This window comes from Balearica regulorum, chromosome 9 (assembly GCF_011004875.1).
Source record: "Balearica regulorum gibbericeps isolate bBalReg1 chromosome 9, bBalReg1.pri, whole genome shotgun sequence".
NCBI lineage: Eukaryota > Metazoa > Chordata > Aves > Gruiformes > Gruidae > Balearica > Balearica regulorum.
The window spans coordinates 10580401-10608060 of NC_046192.1; the positions used below are offsets into that span (position 1 = coordinate 10580401).

Genomic DNA, 27660 nt, shown 5'->3' on the forward strand with positions numbered 1-27660 from the left:
TATGCCACTGATGACACCTAGTAGTAAGTTACTTCCAAAGCCAATGCTCCACAGTAAGGAAGCTTTATAGCACGGTTCCTTTTAAAACCTTTTCTGCTTTCAGAAGCTATCTATAGGAAATTATCCCCATATCCTTTCCCTTATCCAACAGAATACTGCATTTGGTTTTTAAGTTCTTGTATATGTTTGGAAACTTTGCAGCTGCAGTGGTAGGGACTCTGAATGTCCTTGCTACATACAGTAAGAACATATAAAGAACAGCAGAAAGTATCTTGACTTCTACTTTCCATCTGTATTTTCATGCCAGAGACAAAAATACTCTAAGTCTAATTTTAGGTCCAGTTCACTTAAATGAAGGTTTTAATTAAGATAAAGCTAGCATTTTTGTTATATAACTTCCACTTTCATGGCCTTCTGGAAGAAAAAACAAAAAAACAACCACATAGCACAGCAACCAAAGAAATCTCAGTCTACATTATTTTGTCCATCTGTTTTCCAATAACAGCAGATTTTTCATATTATTATTAAGTACATTTCATCATTTTAAATCACATACGGAACAAAAGAAAACAACTTTGCAACTATGTTGTCATATTGAAAAAATACTTATCTTGCAGCTTAGAATTTTATCAGAAGGTATATTGCTTATCACTTTTCTGCAACATGAGTTTTCTACTTTTCACATGCATTGTACAAAATGTAAGAGTATACCACCACTGCCTGTATAAGTATGCATATACACAAAAAGGAGCTAAAGTAGGCTATAGTAGCATGAAAAAATAAAAGTTCAATTGCTTTACTGGAAAAAACAAAAAAAAATCCCAAACCACGACAGCTCCCTGCCTCAGTTAAAAAACAAAACCAAACACCCACCCCCAAACCTCCATATTGTCAGACATAATTTATGATTCCCAGGACTCAGAAGTAAGAATCGTCTTGGAAGGAGAAGGGAAAAACAAATAACAGTTATTTTATCTACAGATAAATATACCTTACATAGGTAATGATTGTTTTCTATTACATTTTCTCCAGTCTCAATAATTGCATATTCCTTTCTCTTTAAAAAACATTCCTTTTAACTTTTCAAACTTACTTCATTTCCAGTTACCAATTATGGATAACGCTTAATGCAATGTTTAATTTCAATTAAGAATCGTGACAATTAGAAGTCAGAGTTTCTGCAGCAGGCATCTTGTTCTACAGAGACAGTATGATGAAATACACAGGAACCTCTTCTGTCTGCAAGTCAGAGTCCTGGTATTTCAGCAAGGTAAACCAACCTTTCAAACTTTCCTTCTCGTCTGTGATTCTCTTCTAGCTAAAAGCCCTAGTTGCTAGGAAAAGATGCATCATGGTCTGTGGAAGTACACACAGTGAGAGCCACAGCTTTTAAAAATAATAACCAAAAGGTGTAGCAAGTTCTACTGTAAATGCAACTCGGCATTTTTCAGTTCCTTAGAGTATTGACATAACAAAGCATGGCTTTCAAACAAATAGAACACCTGAAAGGTAGCAATTACTTCCTTCTAAACTTCAAGGTCACTTCAAAATCTGCAAAACATCAGAGCTGTCCAAAGAATTGCTTGGAAGGGAAGAAAAAGGAATACTGTTCTCACCGACGATGGTTAAATTCTTTTCGATGAGGCTTTTCAATGAATTTTGACTGGAAGGGACTGGTAACAAGCATGGGAAATTTCAGCCTTAAGCACTGAAAGTTGTCAAAAAAATATGAGCAAATTACATGTTCTGCTATTTTACCATTCAAAATATAGACAATACAGACATTCACATGACCTTTTAAATGAAAATCTTCTTGTAATATACACTTTCAAAAGAATAAGCAACTTAGCTAAAATACTCTAAACTTCCTTATAGGGCACAGCATAATGATTCTTTTAAAGCTAGCTCATCTTAGACAATCAGATTTTTGCTAGCACAATCTTTGCATAACTGTAAACACAGCTTTTTATTAAAACCCCCACAAAATCCTCTCTTTTGCTACCATTTTTATTTGTCAAGTGTCTTCCAGATGGGCTTAAGAATACATCCACACATGCTTCTGTACTCTTATGTCCTTTTCTGTGCTCAGATGCCTCCTTGCTGCTGCTATATTATTTCTCAGTTTAAACATTCAAGAGAGGAGTAAACAACCAAATATTTCTGCACTGTTCTTTCAGCCAGAGCAATCTTTGACAAAAAGTAATAATATATTCAGACACGTGTAAGATTTCAAAGCTCTATAGTTTATATGTTGAACTGGCCACTTCAGTTATACGATGTACATGAAATATAGAAAACATTAACCCACTTCACTAAACAAAGCCATGCTTCATCGAAAGTGAGATCACAGAATTAACAGAAAATTAAGAAGGGAAAACATGGTTTAGGAAACAACCCACAGCTCCAATTTAGATGTAGTGATTAAACCAGGGAAGAACACAGATACCTACTGCTTTAAAAGGTTTAAAGAAGACTTTCCCCTTAACTTAAGGGTTTAAAAGTCAGATTCAGTTACAGAAAAACAATGGTGCAATCTTCATTTACAACAAACCCTGAATTTAGTAAGCCATTAGCAGTAACAAACAGACTTGAGCATAGAAGAGCCGGTACCTGAACTACGGGCAGGGCAGTCCGTACAGCACAGACTCCTCGCTCCCATCCTTGTATGCCAGCTGCTTCTTTTGACTTTGATGACTGTCTTAGGGCAAGTATTTCCATAAACCAATAGTGCTTTTCTTTCTTTTATTTAGTTAACCATAAACTATATGTTTATAAAATTTTAATCCATATTCTGTAATATGTAAACAAGTATCCGTTACTTCGAGGCCACAGATGAGCATAACATTAGTCATAGAAACAGCTGCATTTTCCTTTTCCAATTGTATTTCTAAAGCATCCAGTCCTTAAAATATTCTCCATACAAATCAAAACATGTTGTGCCTGAATGAAAGACAAAACAACAGTAGTTTTAAAGCACTGCACTTCCTGCAATGCTATGCAAAGTAAACTTCATTCTGCAGTGTGAGTAGGTAGGGTACTTCAAAGGGTATAGCAACTAGAAAGGTTACTGCTGCCAGCTGGCAGGGAGAAAAAGGCATGCTTCACCCTACTGCAGATTATCCATCCCACCACCCAAGCAACCTTGATATTGCAATCATTCTTAAATGTGCGGTTTTATGTGAGCTAGCCCACTTTTTGCCTTCATTTGCCAAAAAACAGTTTTTCTCTCTTGATACACACATAGGTACACAGAGATACATATAAATATATACATATACACACATAACATATCCAAGCATTCTTACCCGGTTGACATGGGTTAGCATAAAGCCAGACCTATTTTAGCATTTCCTTCAAATGTCTACAGTACGTGCTATCTTCCATGTCAGTACCAACTACAGGTAAAAATTATGTGCACCGATTTATCAATCATTAGAAAATAAGGCACTCAAAACAGATGATCCAGAAGCTTTGAAAGCTCTCATCACTCTTTTGAAAGATAAAACATAAATACTAAAATCACTTAACAGTTGAGGGACAATCTTTGTGTGATCAACAGTGCTTCAAAATAATTAAGTACTTTGAGCTAGCTTACCTTTTGCCTTCATCTGCAGCAAAACAGTATTTAAATATAATTCTGTAATCTGGACTATAGAGGTATCCAAAAGAAGCTGGGTTAGGCAAGAAGCTAGGTTTCCCCGAAATGGGAAAACAGATGTGGTTACAAACCCACAGATATAATCTGCTGTACGCCTGCAGATTCTCATAAATAAATGCACACAGAACTTGCAGCTGGGATTTCAGACATTTCATAAATAATATCAATTCACTGTTTGCAAACCTACCTGAAATCAACAGGAATTGATGATTTTCTTTCCCGTGTATCCCAAAATTACCTGTAGTTGCCAAATGATATCTCGGCTACCGCCTTACAAAATAAGCCACTGGTAACAACTGAGTTAGCAGCTCACTCGCAAACAAAGTTTCTAGTACTTTTTGAGTTGAGTTTAATTATTTGGTATAGTTTTGATTTTAACTTAATATAAAGACAGCTTCTATAGAGGCTCAGGTCTCTTGTGACATTTACTTTCTGCAATTTTAACCTTTATCAGAAAAAAAGCTTAAAAGAGGCCCTGGAATACACAATACTAAAATCAAACTATGCTAACAAGCAATATTTGGCCTTCCACTCCCTGCAGTTGGTAGCAATTGTTTCTGTGAAGATCAAATAAAGTGTTAGTACCCATGTATGCCAACATAAATTAAAATACAAAAAATTAATCTAGTACACACATAAAAATAAAATAATCTATTTTTTTAAAATATAAAATAATTTCAAGACTCTCCATCTTACAGGCTGTAAAGATGACATGAAACCAGCAGCCATTTATAAATTGGTATAACACTGGTATACCAGGAGGGAACTCATTACTTGCTTTGACTTTGAAAAGAATTTATCTGTTCTTTGGATTCGGTTACAGCAGAGAGGCCCCACCAGCCCCTCTTCACCTTCTGTGGATTTGGCCCCTTTCCAGCTCGGGAAACGAGCTGTACTCCCTGCTCCACGACGTGCGGCTCCTTCTGCAGCAGCTACTTTATTTTTAAACTTATCAGTTGGGTGGTGGAGAGTCAAGAGTATTGGAATAGATTACTTAGTTTATATTATCATTTGTGAAAAATACTGATTATAATTTTGAAAGGCCATTACTAAACACATTCTATTCTCAGCAGAGAACAACAACTCTAACAACTCCTATACTTCACGTTTTTCTTCCATCATTTCATGCATACCTTCTTTTGCATAAAGCAGATACTCGGGTTCAAACCACAAGACAAGCACTAAGCCCCAGGCTGCAATCCCAAGTTAAACTGGGGTGCCTGTGTGCACACTTCAGCAGCTGGTGAACATCCTGACATAACAACCACTGCACAGCAGCTGTAGCAAATCAAATTCAGAAACCTTGCTGCACCTCCTGTATGTTTTGGTATGCATGAACAATTATTTCTACGCTACAACTGAATAAAGATCATATGAACAGAGTGTAACTAAGCCAAATAGCTCCTCCAAAGGAAGAATTACATTAATAATAGCAAACCATAGCATCGGGTTTTCTAATACAGAGCATAATCATCAAATGGGGGAGATTTCTTTTAAAAAAGTGAAAAGACTGTGTTAGTACTGTTTCATGCACAGCAATATATTTATAGTAACCACACAGAATAAAGAACAAGCAAGAGTATTATATGTGTCACTAATGTCATCATTATGCTGCAATTTTTCTAGTTACCACAAACATGCAAACATTTGCATGAAGATAAGAGCTCTAAGTTATACTAAGAAGAAACAACATGAATTCACATCACTACAAAACAAAGCATCAAATAAGATTCACACCAGATGAGTACCTGACACCCATGTATTTAACTTTCCCGAGCAGTGCTTCTCCTCCATCCTGTAACTGTTCCGTGTCATACCTACCCGTGTTTGCCAACATCCTTCCATAAGTGTGCTTATCAACTGAATGCAACACTTCAGAGAGACAGCTATACTTACTTCACATTTCAAAGCATATCTAACAGGCTGCTGGCTCTTCTGCACGTCCCTGCACATCAGTTGGGAGCCATCATTCTAGTTGTAGTCTTTCCAGAATTACAAAAATAGATACAACTAACCTTGCGACAGTGCAACTGAATTGCAAGTTAATAAAAATCATTTGGGGGGGGGGGGGGGGGAAGGAGATAGAAACTTCTGACTTTCACTGTATTTTGTTTTCACACCGGTCACAGAATATTTTGAAAGAATTCATCAACTTAATTTTTCTTTCCATATCACCCAAAGGCCCTAATGAGGCATTGAGAACAATTACCAACATAAAACATCACGGCCACGCAGATATTTTCATTCTTCGTAAAATGTCAAAGTCAAGCAACTATGTAATTACATTGCTTTCTTCTATAATTAGAAGATACGATATTTTGGGGAAAAGACTACATCAAGTCAACATGCTGCCAGAGCACAGTGTAAGGGTGTACTCTGCAGCACAGCTGTGTGTGTCTCTTTCAGCAGAGCTTCCACGTTTGCTGGAGTTTTCCTATCTGCTTCAATGAAAACCAATACCTCTAGGTTCCACGGCTGGCTGTTTATGTGAAACTAAAGTTAGAAGCCAAGCTGAGCACCACCAGAGGGGGGTGGGGTGTCAAGACAAGTGTGTAGCCAAGTAAGAAGATGCTGGGGGAGACTAATCTCATTCTTAAGTAAGGAAATAAAGGCAGCAAATGAAAGAGTTATGCCAATAAATCTTACCCTGCAAAGCAGATTTTGAGATGACAAAAAGACAGATGCATGTTTTTAAGTAACATGAAATGCAAGCACATTTCACAGAGAGCCAGCTACCCTTCTACAACTAGTCTAAATGCCAATTATAACAGACAATTTGAGCTAAATATAAAAAGCCACAAATCTCACGGTTTGAGATAACTTCCAAGGAGGTGTTAAAGTTAACTTTGAAACTATACAACAAGACTCCAGTCTTCTCATAATGAATATGTTATTGCAGAACACCCAGGAAAGGACAACCATGCCAGTCAAAGCACCCCATGGTTTGTGGGAATGGAGAGGCTGTAGAGATTAGGTAGGTATTTCACATACTTCACCAAGAGTAGCAGCAGGAATTTTCTGCTCACAGAACTTCAGGGATGAGAACTTAACTGTGCAGACTTATCAGTGGCAAGACTTTAGCTAGTAGCTTCAGTAATCTCCGCATGTGACCAGGCTATGGTCACTCCTGACTGCAGCAGCCGGATTAGCAAGGCTGCCGTGGAAATACTGCCATGTCTGATGTTCTGCAGCACCAGTAACCCGCGACATGGAGAGGCCAGGGATCCAGCCTGCAAACGGAGGCTTGTAGCCTTCAGCACTTCACCTTTTTATTAAAATGATTCTGCCACTATAACCTCAAGTGCAACAGACAGGTTGCCATCCCCACACTAGCTGGAACTCAGAATACAGCTTATTTGACAGCTTATCAGATGGTTTTCTCCCTTTCTAACAGGCTGCTTTTACATTTGATACAACCAAGCTGCATGTTTTCTGTTCATGGTAATGTCCTGCAGCAGCAGCTGGGGACGGTAGATCTGTCTGTCCCCTTTCCGGCCGGTTTGGAGCTGCATGTTTTCCACTGCCTCTCCTGTGCCTCTAGCTGCGTGTACAATGCAGCTGCCCAAGCTGCCTTCCTGACATGCTATGTTACGGTCAGTCACCTCATTATTAGAGAGGAGTATTTCGGACAGCTTTTGCCAACCTCTGAATGCTAAATAACCAAGCGAAGCTTCAAATCCAACTACCAATGGAAATACATATATATTAGCAAGTTGGATTGGATTTCATTTTCTGCTCTACCAATATAGTTGGAAAAACCCCCAACTTCCATAGAAACAGAGAAACTGAACAAAGTTACTACAGTCTTCTAGGCTGCAAGATTTAGCTCTCCTCCTTCAGTAGTGATGAGGTTGTAGTGTTATCTGTAAGCATCCATCCGCAGAAGAGTAATACCTATGCTTTAAGTAGGAAGGCCACTTGAATGGATATTGAAAGCACTGAATTCATCACTGCTGGCATGCAGTTTACAGCCTTACTTAGCCACAGAGAGAATCTCAGCATCTTGCACCTCCTCTTACGCTGCATTTGTTAAATGCTCTCTCCAGCAAAAGCATACTCAGACATGTACTTTCAGCCACCCTTGATCAAAAGATGTTGATGCTTATCCCTGATTACTTGTATGCAACACACAGGATCAGGTGGCCTCTGCATGTTTCCCTGTGCTACAGAGGTAGGCTCCACATTGCCCTCAGAGGTTGGTCTGCCATCACCAGGACCCCGTCCCTGCACAGACCAAATTGTAGCAATGTAATATTTCAAGGAGTGGTATGGCTACCAATGGACCAGCAAGGCAACGTAAGCAGCTTTATACTGGGGCCTTCCATAAAAACAAACATGTTTGAGGAAGACTTCATTTCCCCCCCCCCTTCCTTCACTCCTTACAGCTGATAATTTCTAGGGAGCAAAAAGAAGTCACAAACCAATCCACATAACCATCATCCTCCTTCCCCATCGCTACAGCAATAACATCGTTAAGAGAGTGGAAAAGTCAGTTTCTCCAGAGTTGTTCAGGTAGGCGCATCCTAGCACGGGACAAAAAGCAAAGGAAGTTTTCTCCATACGTTCGTTTTTCCGTGTTGCGTGCCGTGACTGGAACCAAACCAACCAAAATCCTAATACTTCTAAGCTCATGCCTGCAGTGTTAGTGCTCATCATGTTGCCAACCCCTCCGTTTGTATTCTTTTAGTGCTCTTCTTGCCACCCACCAAGAATGGCTTTTAAATAAGCTCAAACTCATTTATTTTGATCACTAAATACAGTATCAACATTTAAGAGTATTTTCATTGCATCGGATGGAAACACTAGACACTCTCAAAAATGAACAAAAAAAGGTACAGAGCTGGTTCAAATGGCAAACATTAAAGACTGTTCACAGAATAGTAAATATTGACTTTTTTTTTTTAATCTAAGTATTTCAAAATTTAATAAGAAGGTATTCTCCTGGCCAAAGAAGAAAAACTGGGTGTTTTTTTCTGTTTGGTTCTTAAGTTAGTGAGTAAGCTTTACTTTATGTGCTTTTATTCCGTATTAAAAAAAGCCAACAAACACCCCCCCCCCCCAAACATCAACGTTCCCTACCCACCCCACCCCCATAAAAAAACCCAGAGGGTCTTTTTCTGTATTCTAAGAAGTAGAAGTGTACTGCTAAGATTTATGGCCTCTTTCAAGGAAAGACTTTCATATAACTTAAGATTAATTTACACTTTGACCTATCAAATTTTACTGCGCAGTTATGGAAAGAGAAAGAGGGGACAGGGAGGGCAAGAGGACAAGCTCTCGCAGGGCTCATACTCAGCGTTCTTCCAAGACAACTATGCCCTAGCAAGAAAAATTCAGATGGGTATATCCACATGAATAATAAGTATTGCTAGCGTAGCCTTCTTCAAGATGGATTCTAGAGCAGTTTGACACTAGACTAAGATGAAGCTCGACCATGTCCAGATTTAGATATAACCTAGCTCTTTGCATTAATCAAGTTTTCCTGCAGGATAAAATATGTTGTAGAACATTATATTAGAAATGGGACATTTATTTATCTGTTGTTAAGAAACCGAAGTTAAAAATAAAACCAAAACCCCACCACTTTTAAAGGAATGCCCTCACCATTTTTCTATTTTTCTTATTATGCCATTTTTAGCATTTGTTCAAATTGCTATTTTTCAGCCTTGCAGTCTCTCCAGCCTTAAAATTATGCAAAAACTCCAAGTTCTCTTTATTAATGTGTCTTTTAGACGATTTCCACCCAAATTCATTCTAAAAATATAACAAAGAAAACCACTAACAGCACTAGGCTCACTGTCCTCCAGTTACCAGTGGTTACCACCCTACAAGCCACTGCTATACCCAAGTTAACTTTGTGAGGATTTTAAAAAGAAAACCACATTTACTTGAAAACAGTGTAATATACTATCCTAGACTAACAAAAGAGCTACTGGCATTCTTCAGATTATGAATCAATGCCTTCTAGCTGTGGGTTTTCTTCTTGCTCATGAGCAAGGTCCACCAACTCATTTGCATCAATATACAGTGTTGGTAACTTGGAAATGAGGCAGGGGATGAAGAACTCGCATTTCTTGAAGCACACTGGGACATAACCAAATAAGGAATATGTCACACCGATGAAATGATAAAAAGTGTGTTGGAGTCTTGTTGCATAAACAGCAGTGTACCTGCTTACCACCACAAACTGAAGGCAGCAAAGTCTAAATAAAATCTTATCACTAGCAGCTGAGCACTATGCCAAACTTCTCCTTGTAATCTGAAAGGAAAATGATGAGTGTGACCCAGATGAATCACATTCCCAGATGAACTTCCCAGTATTTTTTTCCTGGCTAGAAAGAAGGAAATATTTTCCAGCTTACTATGAAGCAACAGGCATCTCAGCTTGCAGTACCGATGAATTTAAGCAAGTAGATCAAAAGTCTCCCCTGGAGGTGCAGCTTACTGAACATTAAAAAAAAGAAAAAAAAAAAACCTTCATGCCTCCCATCTAACCCTGCCGTGAATGTAATTTTGAGTGAAAAACAAAAAGATCCCATTAAGCCTGAGAGCTCAGGAGTATAAGAAATGCCTGGCTGGGTCAGACCGATGGTTCATCTAGTCCAGAATGTGTCTCCAACAGGGCAGAAAAGATGCTATTTAGAGAGAATCCATAAACCATGTTCTGTGGTCCACTCCGCCTCACGCTCTACCTCCTGACCATGAACTCTCCTAACACTGTTTTGAACCTGCCTATACGGCCTGTTTTCAAAACATCCTCTGGCTGCAAGATGCATAAATTCACTACCTGCTGTGTAAACAAATACTTTCTTTAATCTGTCTTAAACTGATTCCCAACCAGTTTCATCAAGTGTCCTGTAATTCAGGTACTGCAAGGTTTCTGTCAACAAGAGTTCTGCATTCACCTTACCCACCACCTTCACGATTTTGTAAACCTTGATGATATTGCCCCTCTCAGCCTCATCTTCTAAATCAAGCCTTCTAAATGCCACAACTCCACACAAGACAGTGATACCATCCCCCTGGATTGAGGGTTGCCCTTCTCTGTACCTTCCCTAAACTAAGGGTACTAACTGGACCTTCTTAAGACGCGGACACCAAAACTGTGCCCAGTGCTTAAAATGCGGTGGGCATCCAAGCGTTTTAATCATTGGCAAAACGACACCTTTTTCTTGTCCTCAGCACCTTTTTCTGATGATGCCAAGAGGCACTGGCCATGGTTTTCTGGCTTTTTTTTTTGGCTGCTGCGGCTCCACATTGCAGACAATGATTCTGGAGAACTGTCAATGACAACCACAAGGCCTCTTTTCCAAGTTACAACCCTCAGTTCTGAGTTCAGCATCACACAAGCATGGTTTAGTATAATTTTTTCCTTACCAGAAAAAACTTATGTTTACCTATGCTGACATTCATCTACCGCATTTTTGCCCACTCAGTTACGTGATGGCCTTCTGGAATTCCTCAGCACTGACACAGCATCCAACTACCCAAAAGTAACAGTAATCCCATTTTTCATCAGAACTGGAATTATTTTGAGGCTGGTGCAACTTAACAAATCGAGCTGTTCGTTTGAGTGATGTCTAGAAGCCACAGGGAAGGCAACTGCGATCAATCAAGACCACTAGAGCTAGTCTTATCATTGTGGCAAGATTACCAGAGGCTTATTAAGCAGGACAGAAATCAGGTGCAATCAGGTGCAAAATTTAACGAAAACAAAAAAACCCCACTCACATATCACACGTCCATGACTGATGATGGAGAACAGTACAAAACCTGCAATGGATTGTTCATAGAATTGTGGACTGGTCATGGATGCAGCTACTTCATCACTATTATGGAGGAAATCAGATCTCTTGTAAAACCAATTCTGGTGCTATTCTAACATGACAACCAGGCAGTGGGGTTCTTAATGTCATTTTGTATCTGTCAGCTATCAGTTCTCATTTTTACCTTACAATGAAAAAATTACTGTCAAAGAGATCTTCAAAATTACCTTTTAAAAAGTTAACGTAAAAATCCAAGTAACATTGGAGAAAAAAAATTATTCTAATTAAAACTCACATGGAAGACTGAAGCAGGATTATTCTGTTAAAGAATTCTGTATTTGGGCAAAGCTGAACTGCCACAATACCAACAGAAACTGAACAAAAACTTACTCAAATTATCACACAAGAAAATTAACCAGCAACTGTAAAAAAAAAGAAAAAAAAGCAAGCCTTAAGAACTTCTGTGATTAATGTAAGATCTTCTTAACAAAATAAGTATTTTGGCTCAGCTGCATCCTGAGAACTGTTACATCACCACAGGAATCATCATCATCTATCATGTGCAGCACTGCCAAGGGCTGTCCCCTAAAACGTATCACAGAAACTACATGTGGTAGCAGACAAAGTTAAAAAAAAACCCTGGTAATTTCTACTTTTGGATATGATTGCAGTTTTCTCTGTGAAAGGAAAAAAAAAACCCACAACACCTTTGTTCAGACACAAAAGTTAATTTCAATTAACTATCAAAAGTGGATTCCCACTTTTCTTGGTCAAAGGAATCAAAGACAATTTTATGGCTGTTCTCTTGAGCATTCAAATAATTTCAGACAAAAAAATACCCAATTTTAAAAATTAGTTTCATCAGATTCTGTTGACTTGTCAGTGATTTTACAAGAGAAAGCCATTTTTTTGCCATACCTAGTAGATCTGGGAGTCTGTTTCAGGTTTGTTCACAGAGACTGCATCCTAACAAATGGAAATACCACATTCATTTTGTACTTTTCATCTTCAAAGATGCTTAGACATTGCTTGTAACAATTAGCATATACCCTACTGACTGAAAAAATGCCCTAACCCCCCCCAACCAAAAGAATCCCACTAACTTCCACATTCCAACTGAATTTCTGATTCCAACAGATTTAGGTTTGAAACCTACTTTCTCTAACCTCCCCCTCATGGATTTTCTGAATGTTTTGCTCAGCAGATCTGTTTTCAGAAACCCCAGTTCTCTAAGAATCTTCCATTGGGGATCAGGTGATGGGTAGGTACTGACTTCCTTAAGTTTTGAATGCTAATAAACCTTGTAGCAGTCCAGAACAAGTGTTTCTGGATTACCTAGGGTGTTATCTTCTGCAACTGAATGTTATTGAAAGCATTGCACTTTTGTGGAGGGTGCTGAAGCCTAGTGTGCCATTTGTCCTCTAGAGTAGTTTCCATCATCTTAACTCTATTTTCCCCAGTCTGAATGTAAAGCAGGACATAATTAATAATAAAAGGAGAAAATCTACAAAAGAAGAAACCAACTTTTGTTCTCAAATGAAAAAAACCTTTTGTGCACCATCTCTTAAAATAGATGGGTTTTGGTTTGTTTTCCTGCAAGTCAGCCAGAAGTAACAAAACATGGCCACTAACGGGTATGGCAAAGTCACACTAAATATGCAGAAGCTTTTGAACCTGAGTAGCAATGACGGCAGCAAGCTCTCCCTTCAGTACCAAGACTGTCCAGCGCAGAGTAGGAAGTTGTGAGCATGCAGACAGCTATGCACAGTGATGTCACTCTTGTCAGCTCTTCTCAACAAGGCACCTGCTGCTCTGCTGAATAAACTACTGGCATATTCTCCATGCATCTGTCACCAAATAGCTGGATGTTAAAAAAAACTCCAGGAGAAGGAAACAAAACCAAAAACCACTTCCACTCTTAAATGGAAAGAAAAGTATTATGTGACTTTGCTATTAGTAACCTACTTCCACAGAACAAGAAAAATCCCTTTCCGGTGCTTTCCTGCCTGAAAGCTGAAGTGGGAGTTACATTTCAGCTTCTCTCCTCTTCCTCCACCAGCAACAGTGGCCAGAGGGTTTTTTTGAAGGACTGAGCTGCCGTTCAGTCTCCCAAGCAGATTAAAAAGGCAAACCAGCCTATGGAAGGAGCAGGAGAGTTCAGAACAGGAGCAAATTAAAGCATCAGTAAGTTTGGGGAAGGAAAAAAAAAAAAAAAAAAAAAAAGGAAGGATTTGTGTAATAAGGAATTTTACAAAGTAAATTTTAAAGGTGTTGTAGTGCCTACCTTAAGGGAGAACAGCTTGAAGCATTAAGCTGCATGGTGCTATGCATTGCACAATCTTGACCACAAAATCAGCAGCTCCAAATTCTTCTGGTGAGTATCGGGAAAGAGCAATTCAGCTGCATCACTGTTTCTTCACTTAATGTGCTTTTATTTTCCAATTCTACATAGGGAATGGTGTTTGGCTCAACATTTAATTAAAAAGCATTTTTAATATTATTAGAGGATATAGTTCTCTTTGGGAAAAACCCAAACATTCTTACCTATATAAAATTTTATCTCCCATTTTTCATGCAATTTAAACAAGCTTTGCACTCAGAGTAAGTCTGTTTCCTCTTTTTTTTTTTTTACAAAAGGTGTAAATAATGAGTTCATTAAAATGAAGCCATTCTCAAACACTGTTCCTTTCATCTTACAAATTCTTTCCTGCCTTGTCCAACTCTAGATCTCCTGTGCACTTCGATCACACATCAGAAAACCTTAGATATAATTTCATAAACTGAAGAAAGCACTAAAACTCCACTAACTTCACGTTATGTCTGCTGCCTTTTCCTTATGAACAGTTTAAGTCTTAAGGGACAAGTCTCTTACTTTGAAACCTTAACATAGCTTCAATTTCAGTTCTTCAAGTTTTATTTTCCTTACAACTTTGGTATAGAGAATCTATTTTCTAAATATTTTGAAACCTGTATATACAACAACAACTTGTTAGCGAGTAAGTTACCAGTATACACACATTTGCAATACTAGCACATGCTAAATCAAGTTTTTGGTTCTTCAGCCTGCACATCCCAAGTTTGTTTAAGTTAGTAAAGCAGAAAAGACTACTACTATCACATTTACTTTGGCATGTGTATCTAGTCCTCCCCTAAAAAGCAATCCGCCCACGTAAGTCAGAGGCAATAAATAACATCATTTATAATCTGTTTAAGACAGGCAAAGGCTATGTGTCAAACATTACAGCTCACCTCTCTCCTCTTTCCAATTCTCTGCTCTATTCATTAGATTAAATCTTTTGGTTTCTCTAATCTGCATTTGCCATTAAAAAACATTAAACTCCCTTTAAAACCTACAGTACTTGGTAAGAGAAAACTGAGGAGCTGACAAACTAAATTAAGATACTGCCTTAAAGTTGCACTTATAACAGTGATACTTCTTGCTTTACACCTCTATCCACAGCAGCAAAGAAGCATTCAGGCATTTTAAAGTCTCTGAAATGCTGCCCCAGGAATGCCCATCCTGCCCATCTCCAGAGTCACTTTTCAGTGGTCAGTCTAGTCTCAAATCACAGACAGAACTTCAGAATGGGAGATGTATTTACCCTCAGTTGACTAGCAGTGTTTACATGTTTTCACCTACAGCTGTTCTATTCCTTTTGAGCCAATTATTAATTTGAGGTTCCCTGGACTGAGACTTTCATCTATTAAGGCATTAAGTTATTAAGGGAGATGAGGCACATGATGATGACGACAGGTTAGCGCACCTAAGATGATTATCTGTTATCCTATATCTTTTATGAATTGGTTATGCTTGACTACAAGGTAATGGACACAGTGCAGACGAGTAAACTTAAAACAGTTTCATCCAAGAATTTTCAGCAAGATCAACTACACCATTCCGTCAATCCTCTAAGAGTATCTCTTAGGTAAATGATACTGGGTTTTACTGGTAGATTGGTACGTCCTAGTTACCAAGCCTCAGGAAACCTATAAAACATTTAGGGAGACTGCATAGTAGAGATGTGCCAATATATGTTGCTGAAAAGATGCTTCTGCAACTAAAACTATACAAACCCTTAGCGTTACAGGCGTAGCTTGGACTACACATGCAAATGGCACAGATCCTGCATGAACTATGCTCACAGAGGTGGAGCACTTAAGTTTCCTACTACAGATAACCCTGTCACTTGATCTAGTGAAATATAAGCCATGTGATTTGCACAAAACAAATACAAGATTTGCTGGTCTAAAGGAAGGCATTTTGTAGCATGGGATAATTAAAATGTCTGAAGAAAAAAGAATTACAATGTTAAACAAATTGCCAAGTTGCAAAAGAAACAGTATATATATTGACTGTGATAATTAAAAAAAATATTGCACATGCACTTTTCAAAAGAAAAGTTAATTTAGTGCTTGTGAGCACTCTGCTCCCTCAAGTCTGTGCTGACTCAGGAGAATGCAATCCCCCGTTTATCCATGGAACAGGTTTTCCGCCAACAGCTGATTCCTCCTACTTGCTTGAAACTCTTTCTGGCCTCTCCAGCAGCAGCAAAAACAAAGCTGTCAGTTGTCCTGGCAGCCCGCTTTAGTATGTAATAATGTTTTTAAAATAATAACAACTTAGAATATTAATAGCATACACCTTAACAAACAGGCTCAGGAGCAGAAATCAGGATCCAGCTCTGCTGAGGCGGCAGCTGGATCGCATTTGGCGGGAGGGCGCAGACGCAGCGAGCACCAGCGAGCTCCGGGCGAGGGACTGAACTTTGCCCCATTTACTGCCTTCACGTACCGCGGCTTTGGGTGAGGGACTGGAACAGCACGGCCCCAGCGCTCACAGGCAACAAGGTGTTTTCGTCACATTTAACGCTTCTAAGTGACACGTTTCCAGCTTAGGATCCAAACCAGCGGAGCAGGTAGCACCAAAAAGAGGATTTTTTGTTCTGCCCCTCAGCGAGCCACCTCAGTCCTTCATTCAACATATATGTGAAGGGAAAGCAAAGCCGGGCAGCAAACAAACCTCATTTAACAGCATTCCTATGACACCATAGTTCTTGACTTGAGGCATTTAAAAGTGTCTAACCCTACAACAACAAATTAGATCTAAAAGTAAATATTTGATGATTTCTAAACCACACACACACACAAAAAGTTAAAAGGTTGACCTAGAAATATTTTTAAAATAACTTAGAAAGGCAAGAAGTGGGACCGCAGCTGAAGTGAAAGAAAAAGGAAAGCTGCATAGAAAACTAAGTCTCCACTAATTCCTGGCCTTAAATTGCCCCACACAAGTGCAACACTTGCATGCCCTGGTAGCTCCTCTAAAATGGTTTATCAGACTGCTATAGGCAAGGAGAGCTGACGCGTCCCCTCCAGCCCCCCAGGTCACCTACTCACAAGATACAAAATACCCCGCTTCTCAGAACACTGAAATATTTTTCCATCATTTACGTGACCTCATCCTTAAGGACACTTTTGAAAACAACGTTCGATGCCTTCTGACTCACAGCCAGTGGTTTCACTGGCAGCCAAACATGTGCACTCCAAAACACTCTCTACAATCTAAATTGCAAATACAGTACAAGTATATCAAGTTCCCTTTACAGTTTATGGCTTCATATGTGAGGAGAAAAACCACTCAAAAATAAACAGAATCAAAGCTATACCCTACCTTACGGAAAGGACTTCAGTTATAGAAGGACTGTGAGTGTTTTGTCCAAAAAGATAGCCCAACTGTCTATTTGCGCTTCAATAAAGCTAAGCAAACAGCTTTCAGCAAGAAACAGAGATCTTTGACTGGCAGTGGGTAAAAAAAAGCTAGTAAAAATTCAGAGTAAAAGGAAACACAGAGGGGAAGAAAAAACCCCAAAACCTTTTTATCCCCTGAAGTACAAGATGGAATAAAAAAAAAATCTTCTGTTTCAGAATTATGGGTTTGGCATCAAAATTCATAATTACCCTTGTATCTTCTCCCTCCCTTTTGCCTTTCTGAAATTCTAAGCTAATTTCGGAGCTCTCTGAACTTCTTCCCCAAGGCAAAGACACGAAGCAAACCTCTTTTGGAAAACTACCCTGTCTCTTCTGCGTGGCAGAGCACAGCTGTGGAAGGAAAGGGTGTGCTCTCTTTGAAGTCTCATTATTAGCACTTGTATCTGTTAAATATAGCTCTCCCTCCTGCACGGCTTGAGCGATCGCACTGTGCATTTTGATGCCTCTTGCTTGTCTGTACCAGTTGTCTGGCTGGTGCTCTCTCTCAGGTGCCCCCAAAAGAGGAACCTCCCAAGCTCTCTGGTTTCATCATCCCTGAAATCACTGAAGATTTAAATTTAGATGACTGGGGTCATAAAATTGAAGAGTTAGCAGCTCTTTCCCCCTCTTCAAAATGCTACAGTTCCAGGTTGTTTTACAGGGAGCGACCACGTCTGTCTCAGCTCTGCTGCACTGAGAAGCAGCTGCACGTGTGGCTCACACAAGGTATACAGAACACACTACAAGCCGTATAACGATTGTGGGGAGGGAAAAAGATCATCGGTCATTTGCTTTTTAACAAAATATCACTTGGCAGTAAAAAGGATCCAATTCTTATTAAATAATGAAAGATGTGCCTTTTAAGAAGATCGCTGTTATTCTTAAACACCAAGAATAGCAAGTAGAGACAACAAGACAGATTACAGGGCAATGAAAGCAATCACACATGCAATTCAAAGTTAAACACAGAGGAAAGGAACCTAGTATACACATCATATTTCTGGTTACAACCTTTATGATGCAGACTTGAAAAAAATCCTAGTGCCAGCACTTCTGGACAAGTTTCGGTAGAAAGAGCTACTGGGATGGAGGACGGGGAGAAAGCTTGACAACTCGAGGTTTGCAAACAACGTGAGGCTTATTGATTTGGGGTTTATGAAGACTTTGAATCTCAGCAGTGGCAGAATGTTATGTATTTGGACAACGCTCAGCCGGCGCTGTACAGGAACTGAAGCGATAACCACTGATAACAATTATTCATATTGTTTGCACTGCAACAGCATACAGGAGCCTCAGTCACAGTTGAAGGCCTCACTTTACTGGCCGCTGAACAAACAAAGTAAAATGACAGTCCCTGCCCCAGCAGACCTATAGGGAAAGAAAAAAAGAGACAAATAGATACATCAGAGCACAGGGAAATTACAGCATAATATTTCTCAACATGTCGTGAGCCGCATGTACAACTTACCAAAGGCCACTGATGGGTTATTTCTCATTAATTAATGAACATATGGCTGCAATTGCATAACTACTCAACATCCTTTCTGCATCCACATCAAAGAACTTCCATCTGAACAATGAGGCTTCTTATCTTTAATTATGCTTAGCAGACTAGTGCAGGACACAACATTAAAAGAGAGAGTGCTTGGAATTAGGCTTGGGTGTTTTCATTCCCCCTCTTCTCTTTAAAGTGACCATCATCTAAAGCTTTAGAAATACATCCTCACTATTATGAGGTACCATATTAGCATTTGGATAGTAAGAAGATTAACAATGGGTTACAGTGGCATGGCTTCTATTAATTCCTTCATGGCCAGAGGCCTTAGGTGATGTGGTTATTGCCTCCAAACTCAGCCCAGAGTCCACTGCAGAGGTCACCCATCAGGTATCCCACACATGAAATTCTAGGTTTCTCCCTTTTAAGTAAAAAACTCATTAACTAATTTTTTTCTTAGGGACCTGCTCTTTATTTGGCATTTCCTGAAAAGATCCAGAAGGTTTTTCTTTGAAGTTCATTATTTTCCCCCTCCTCTATCTTTCTAGTCCAGAAACATGAGGGGAAAAAGGTCTTTATTTCTCCTTCTTTGAAGAATGCCTTGAGTTTTAATCATTGTTACAAAACCAATTAAGCACACATCTGTTCCTAACTCTCAAATAAGTAGCAAGGTGGTAAAAAGTCCGAATCAAAATACTTGCTCGCAGATCTGAGAAACAAAACCTAGAATCTGCCTTGTGGCATAAAAAAGTGCATCCCCTTCTAGAGCTTAACAGCAACATAAATTACTGATCTATTCCCTGCAAGTCAAAGTCACACGTTGGGCAAGGTAAACTACCAGTTCATCTGTTGTTGATAATGACAGGCTTACAGAATAAGCCTCAAACATTGTATTTGTTGTACTAGCTAACTGCTACAAAGAGTTTAGTGTGACACATTTCCCAAGGAGCAAGAGATTGTATGCTTCCACAAGCAGAGAGAGAGAGAAGATATCCTTTCAGGACAGTTACTCAAGAGAAAACAAACCAAAACAACAACAAATCCCCCATCTCACTACATAATTCAGCACAATCACTCCCATTTCTATTAATAACTGAAAATCATCTTAAAAATAACTACAAAACTCTCCATAGTTTAAAGACAGAAAAATTACTAATTAACACTCCTAAGCAGAAATTCAGGTGCTCAGTGCCACGTCCGTATCCCTGACCTAGCAGGTACGAGATAGGACCATGTAAGGAGATGCACACCCTTCTGGAGCAGGAGCTGAAAGTTAAACAGGAAGCCCAGGAGCTTCTAAAGAAATGCACTAGACTAACCATAAAGGTTAAGATTTGGCTGCTTAACATCAAATGGGTTTATACAAAAAGAAAACAAAAGAACCTTTGTGCATAAGGCTCACTTCCAGCCATTAGAAAGTTTCTGTAATCCTAGCGGAGGAAAAGCCCCTTCAGCTTCACACCATCAGTACAATGCCTCAAGGCACAGTTATCCTGCCCCAATGAAATAACTACTCTGAAAAATGAATGAAAATGTTGCAAGAAGATGATCGCGATTTCATGTCTACTTGAAGCCAGTACAAGTCTGTCCTGCTGTTTTGCTTTAAGTGTTCCCACCTACTTTACATATCCCCATCACACACAACATCCCCTCCTTTGCCCAGGCACAAGGGACTGCATAGCAGCACGATGAGTTGGACATGAATTAGAAACTGATTTCTCCCCTCCCCAAGCCAGGTTACTTTTAGTCTAGATTAGGTCCCTGATGTAGCTGCCTGCTTAGCTACAGGAATGCTTGTACTCGCACGAAGGAGGCGGCAGCATGGGGGCAGGAGTCAGAATACTTCTCCAAAATGACAGTCTAAAAAGTAGCAGTGAAAGGATGGTGTACAGGTGTGCCCAAAGCCTTGCGCAGGTACTTGTGTACAAGTCCCACCCATACTCTGAACTGACAGGGCACATACTCTGCCTTGGCTGTTCAGAGACACGTCTGTAACTGCACCTGCTCCAGTAAACCTTTCTTCTTCCTGGGAAAGAGGAGGTCCAAATCAGACAGCATGCTCAGCTCAGCCGTCTGATTCAACATGGGAATATAATGTCATACACTATGATCAAAACCATAAAGGGCTTACAGGGAAGGGGGGAAATCTGGTTTAGTCAGATGGAACTTGAGCTGATGACTGAACCTTGAATAGCCGTTCATACCTGCGGTCCACATAAGTAAACAAAGTCACTGAACTTACCCTGGTTAAAATTATACCCAGTTGTAAAAAACCCACAAAAAACCACCACCCCCTTGATTTGCTATGAAATGTCTCTATGTCTTCCCCAGAGGTCTAAATTAATCTTTCACTTTATGCCATCGTTTTCCTTTGCCCAGATCAGTCACTATTTTGCATGGTATTAAAACACTTGTATTAAAATGCTGACTTCCTTAATTCACACTTTTTGTTTCTCTGTGCAAGTTTGTACGTAGGCCAGCCTTTAATGTCATAGCATTTTCTTCTTGCTTAATCAAAGCCTTGTGTGTGAGGACACTGACGCACAATAACTTGATATTATTCAGCCAAATCAGAACACCCTAAGTTCAACAGAAGTATAAACCAGATTTTACAAATCTATGACATACACGTCAGAAATATTTCACAAGTGATTTTCATTTCAAATCTTTGATTACCCTTTTTCTCTGGAAAACAATGCTCTTGGGGATTGGCTTGAAGAGCACAAAGCACACAACTCTCACTCTAATGCACACATACATTTCCACAGGAAAGAAAGAACTAGAGAAAATAAGAGTTCAATAGCATTCACTATCAGCTTTTAAACACTGATAAAGGACCCTTGGAAAAGAGCATTTCTGAACATACAGCAGCACTACAGCACTGCAAACCCTACCTACTTCCCTCTACTCTGTCTATACGACTGAAGAAACTCCACCCCAATGAAGTCAACGGGTGTTAAATGAGAATATATCTCCCAACAGGGTGCAAACACATTAGCAAAGCCATTTCTTCCTGCTGCCTTCAGGATAATGGTACAAAGGACTACCTAGCTTAAAAATTTGACTGTGGTACAGAGAAATCAAAACTAAGCCTATTTTTCTAAGGCACTGCAATTCAAACTGCAAACAGATCCAAAGGCAACTGTAGACGTGAGGAAGACACCCCAGGGAGATGTGTCTCGACCAGAAGGTGAAGCTGCTTCAAAAGCCAAATGGCTGAGCTAGATGGCCCTTGGAAAGGAGGTGCCACCACACAATGTAGGTGAGCTGAGCTTGCACTGAACATCTGAAACACTATACTCCATATTTTGGTCCAGTTTTTCTTATTTCTGATTTCCATACCATTGCTAATAATAAACTGCCAGATGACAACTGTTGTGTGACCTTCAGTTGCTGAAGCAGAATGAACTTGGGGCAATCCTGTCATTGACAAACACATCCATTAAAAGGTGCCAAATATTTGCACTGCCAGAGCTACTTAAGGTGGAAGAAAACTACTCATCCATCTGGATCAGTGGATTTCCATGAGTCTATGAAGAGCAGGAATGTAACTTGAACACAGTAAGTCAAGTTCATGCAACACAAAATTTAAGGTTCTTTTTTCAAAGATCTAAGAAACCTGTGTCTGTGTTCTCTTCCATGTTTTTTGGTAACACCCAAGACACACCTTTATATTAAAAAAAGGGGGAAAGAACTAAAGTTCCCTCACTTCCTTGCTCAGAAAATACTCATTGTTTGGATGAGCCACAAAATTAACTTCAGCTGTAGAGAAAATGACTCATTAAACAGAACAATCAAAAATTTCACTGGAGAGAGGGGGAGGAGGTAAGGAGGAACTTTAACCTTCCCCCTCTACTGCCAAATAAATGACACAGTAGTTTGAAAAAACAAACAGAATGCAGTAATACTTCTTAATAGATAAGGCTTAAAACAGAAAACTACAGAAAATTGAGGCAAAGAGGAAAAAAAAAAAAGCCAAGCTACAGACAACTGTAGCTCTTGCAGCATTTTAATCACCCAACTGTACTCAAATACATCTGGAAACTGCAGGGAGCAGAAGAAAGGCAGAGGTATCTTTAAGAGGTTACTTCCTAACGTAGATCACAATGTTAGAAGTTCAACAAATAGTTAAAAGCCAGTTTTGTTTTTACAATCACGTATCTGCTGGACAACATGCATTCAGTTTTGTATCACAGCACAAGGGATAACATGCAAAAGATTGTTTTAATAAAAGAACAAAAGTTTTCTTCCACAGACTCATCTGAGCTGCTGCAAGATCAGTAGGAAATGTTTCAGGAAGACTGATGTTTCCTTCTATTGGAGTCAGTTACTTACTGAATCCTCCTATCAACACTAAATTTGAACAAGAATTCAGGGCAGAAAGGTGGGAACCCTGCCTGTTTCTCATCTGACACCCTGAGTAACTGTATCAGAAGGTCTGAAAGACAGCTGTCTGCAGCTATTATATATGTATTTCATTTCCACCTGAAAATGTTTTCCACATACGTATGACCTTATCTAAACCAGAAAGGCTAATTTGTCACTGTGGATTTTGGTTTTGGTGGTAAAGGTTTTTTGAGAAGATGACTAACACAGACAGGTAAATGAGTAGGAATACTAAAGCAGCAGGTGCAGGTTTGCCAGTAAAAGATGTCTTTTCTCAGATGCAGCTTCCTATTTTTCACCTGAACCAAAATAAGCCATATTTCTCAACAGCATAAATACACTTATATTGCATTAGCACTTAAAAAGGGTACCTCCAGAACGAGTGAAGAAGCAAACCCATTTTGATAAAACCTTTGTGATTCCAGCCCAGCACACCTCCAAAGGCTTCTGGGGCCAAGGGACTGGTGGTACAGCTAGTTCTGGCCAACTCGCAGTTGGTGAGGATCATACCTCACTAAAGGCACAGTTTCACAGCAACTGTGCAAATAGGCAAATTCAAACACAGTTTTTGCAGTTGGCAAGCAAAAGGAGAACCCAGACCAGAAGTAACAGTAGTGAAGGCCAAGACAACGGTGGTTTCAAGGAAACTAATCATGTAATGTGTTCTACTTGAAGTTTTAAATAACCCAAGTCCAGATTGGGGGAAAAAAGAAGTTGGGGAAAATTGGGGGAAAATGCCTGAAAGAATATTGCAGATGAGGTTTCACAGCTGGTTTTAACCAAACTAGGAGCAAGCTGCTGCCTAGAGAAGTGGTCCGGCATTCCCTCCTGAACACAATTCCAAGTGCTCCACTAGCACTTGGAACCTGCTAGCAACCACAAGTGATGCCAAAAGCAACTCTCCAGAGAAATACGTGGTCAAGGAGACACACAACAGGGTGGCTGCCAATTACTTTAGACTGATGGCAAAGCTGCGTCCTGCATTCTGCTTCTAAAGTGGAACAATTACCCATACTTATCAGAGCTCTTTCTAGCCTTAAATCTGTCACACGCACCTGCATGAACTGAGCCTCCAGACTCAGAACAGAGAAAATTGCAATGGTAGAAGTTGTTAAGTATGACTACAGGATATACAGATAAAGCCAGAGATGTGAAAATAGATTCCAGATAGTGATTTGTATCACCCTTGACTTCACAAAAACAAACCAAAAACCTTCAAAAAGTTACAGTGAAGATCAGTAAGAAGCTACTGTAAGACTGTATCAGTTAAAAACACAAACAGGTTGCAAAGCTCTAGAAACAACAGGAGTTCTATAACGCAAAGGCTATCATCAAGTGTTCCGTAGTCCTGTTTACTCTAAGCATATAGCAGTCCTGCTAATAGTCTTTTGCTTTTACTTGTTTCTTCAACCTAAATGCAAATGCTGAAATGTGACCCAAATCTATAACACACAATTAACATCACAGGAGTTATTTGATAAAGGAATAAAAGCTGATGAGCTACTCTAACAAACATAGAAGTAAACAAGCTTGAATCAAGACAGATCAAACGTCTCGCCAATCTTCAGGAGAAGAATTTTTGGAAAAGATGAAATACCCAAGGTGGGAGATAAATTAGACACTGAATTACAGATCATTTTGTAGTACTTTAGAACTAACTCATTACTATAGCTAATTAAAATTAATGAGGCCTTGCTATTAATTCAAACAGAACAGTGTAGTAACAGCTTACAGTAAAAGAAAAAAAAGTTACAGGGACTCATTCTAAAATGAGGCATGTTGCCCTCGTCCCATCAACTTCAAGCAGGTACAGCAATTTACATCAATGGAAGTTCTCTCCTCTTCCCCATCAAGATGAAAAATACTGCATAGCGCACTCATGCAAAAGGATCATCGTTCAAACCTTCCTCCAAAATATGTTTACACCAGTGTTATCACCATCTTACACAATTTTTTTCCTCTAACAATTCTTGGCACATCAGTGCTTTCCACTACTGCAATCCCACAAAGTTATCAGTGTAAGTAACTTCATTCATACCTTTGTTTAAAATTTTAAACAGCCTATCAAGGTAAGAGATTATGAATCATTCAAGCCACAAAAGCCCAATTACATCAACTGAAATCTGAGCTTCCCAGCATGATTCCAATCTCTCCTTCTGCTCACTCAGCCCTTGTATGCCTTCCTACACAACTTTGCCTTCTCTAACCTTGTGAGACTTCACTTTCAGAAGACCCACTAACTGGCCAGCCAATGTAAACAGCCTGCCTGTCACACCCTTCAATATATTTAACTACTATTTCTCTGTACTTGTGGTTTTGTGCTCTCCTCTCACCCTCCCAACCTCTTACTATTTCTTGTATTGTCTGCTGCTCCTCCTCTGGATCAGAGTAGGTCCTGTAACCAGGTCTTTTCTGTGCCTGCACTTTATTTCTGCATGATCATATCAGTTCAAATATATTTAATTATCATGAGTATACTGACACTTGACTTCACGGTGGATTAATTCAAATTAAAGTGATTAAAATAATCAAATTTAGATTAGCAAATGAGGAAACTTATCTTTTTATGTTCTTAATGGTCATTCTCAAAGAGCGATAACCACCAAATCATGCTGATCTGCAATATAACCTTTTAATTTAGCACTTGGTATAGTCCCTAGTTAGACAATACTGTTAGTGTATATTTATGCAGATTCTTGATATAAAACTAATGACCAATACAGGTCACTGTTTACTACCTGGTTAAATTTTATATTTATGACTTTTCAAGTTGTGTTTGAATGAAAATCAGGACAAAACTGTGAAATAGTATGCTCCGTATTTAGTTATCACTTAACTAAAACCGAACAAAATATCCTGAACACGTAAGAAAGTTGCTTAACAAAATAAACCTCACATTTAAAGAGAATTCCTCCTCTTTACTTACTAGGTGAAGTTGAGTGGGCTTGGCTACTACAGACTTCGAAATTTCAGATTTAGTAGAGTTCATGTGTTTTTTAAAACTAAAAAACTTCAGAAAGGAAAGCCGTCTTCCTGTCTTTTCAGTTTCCGTTGATCTCACTCAACTTTGAGTAAACTAATCACGTCATTAGGCTAGTCATATACTAAAATGAAAATAAATTTCTCCGGATACCTACTTAAGCAGCTGCTGTTCTCAAAAATAAGTTTCTAGCACTTCAAACCCTGATTCTGGATACTTCACCAATCATGTTCACTAGAGCAATGGTTTTATTTCCTCTAAACATTTGATAATTACATTGATTGAAAGGTCTCACTTAATTTAGGTAATATTAATATATTACAGCATATTTAGTCCTGAACACAGGTTTATTTTTGAGACAGCATTACAAAGATTACTTAAACTTGAACCACCCTACTTTCTCAACCTCAGCTTGCCTTCTCCAGGGATGTGCTACCACCACCTCAGGGTCAAAACAGGATTTAGACGAAACATAAATATTTGCTCTCTTCCTGGGAAAGCACTACATAGAGAGGAGGGGAAAAGAGGGGATGTGCATACGGGGAATTGCATCAGTATAATTAGAGAGTTTTATCAGGCTGGTAAATGTCTGTGTAGGCAATCCCTTTGCTCTAAAGGGTATTTCCTAATTAAAAATATGCACCCCATTTTCCAGAGCCTTCCTACTGAAGAAACATCGCACCACCACCGCCCAATTAGATCAAATTGGGTGGCTGGCTGTTTTTGTTGTGTGCATGATAATACAAAGCCTCTCCAAGTTCCAGCTCAACAAAGGCTTGTGTGAAACAGGCTTTGAAGACACAATAACATTCCTCTTGCGAGTTTCAAGCCCGGAGGCTAAAAGCACCAAGTAACTATTCATTCTTCCATCTTGAGACACATTCCTAACCTAGTTCAAAGGCCTGAAAAAACATGCCCTAGCTACATGCCTGCACACCTTCAGAAGGGCTTTTCCCTTCTAACAGAGCTTGCTAAGGGAAGAAGTTTCATACAGAAAAGAATTAAATGTATTTGAGAGTTTTGTTTCATTTTTAAGAACCCTTAAATTGCTTGAAGTATTCAAGACTGTCTTGCATGTAAACCAATCAGCTATGTTAATCCACTTAAGAATGAAGTTTCACCATTTACATCTTTAAACTACAATGTGCACCGATGCTAGCAGATACCAGTTCTTTAACTTCTGCTCCTAAGAAGCTGCCATGGGAGGAAAGAGTGTGCACAGCAGTTGTAAAAGGAAGAGAGATGATTTGAGCTGTTTGGTTTCCATCACTGCTATTCCATTTAATTTCATCTGCCTCTGTTTTCATCTCAAACTAGTAAGATCTATGTAAATCACACATGGCTATCCACCCATATCAAGATATCCAAGGAATTCAAGAACATTCTGCATCATGTTCACCAGATGACAATAAAGTCAACAAAATACAAGATTATTTCCAAAATACTGACACTAGAACAAATATTAACTTTCAATGAGGAAAAATATTTACAGTTTTCAACCTACAGCTTCCTAAACAAACTAAATTCCTCTTTATACATTTTATTTTGCTGTTTCTCAGAAATCTGAATGCCATTATATGCAAAATGAGGAAATATAAACAGTTACTTAAAAATACGTCAGCCTAAC

At 39.1% G+C, this 27660-nt stretch overlaps 1 protein-coding gene across 2 annotated transcripts in view; it reads right to left on the reverse strand.

The window, feature by feature from the left end:
• The window catches only part of IRS1 (insulin receptor substrate 1), a 58052-nt gene that overhangs the window by 15492 nt on the left and 14900 nt on the right, over positions 1-27660 (reverse strand). The window contains exon 2 of one of the 2 annotated variants that reach the window (XR_012836764.1): positions 18184-18540. The exons of the other annotated variant lie outside the window; for it this stretch is intronic. The gene's annotated coding sequence lies outside the window, so the exon portion shown is untranslated. The remainder of the gene's footprint in view (positions 1-18183; positions 18541-27660) is intronic. 2 annotated transcript variants of the gene reach the window in all.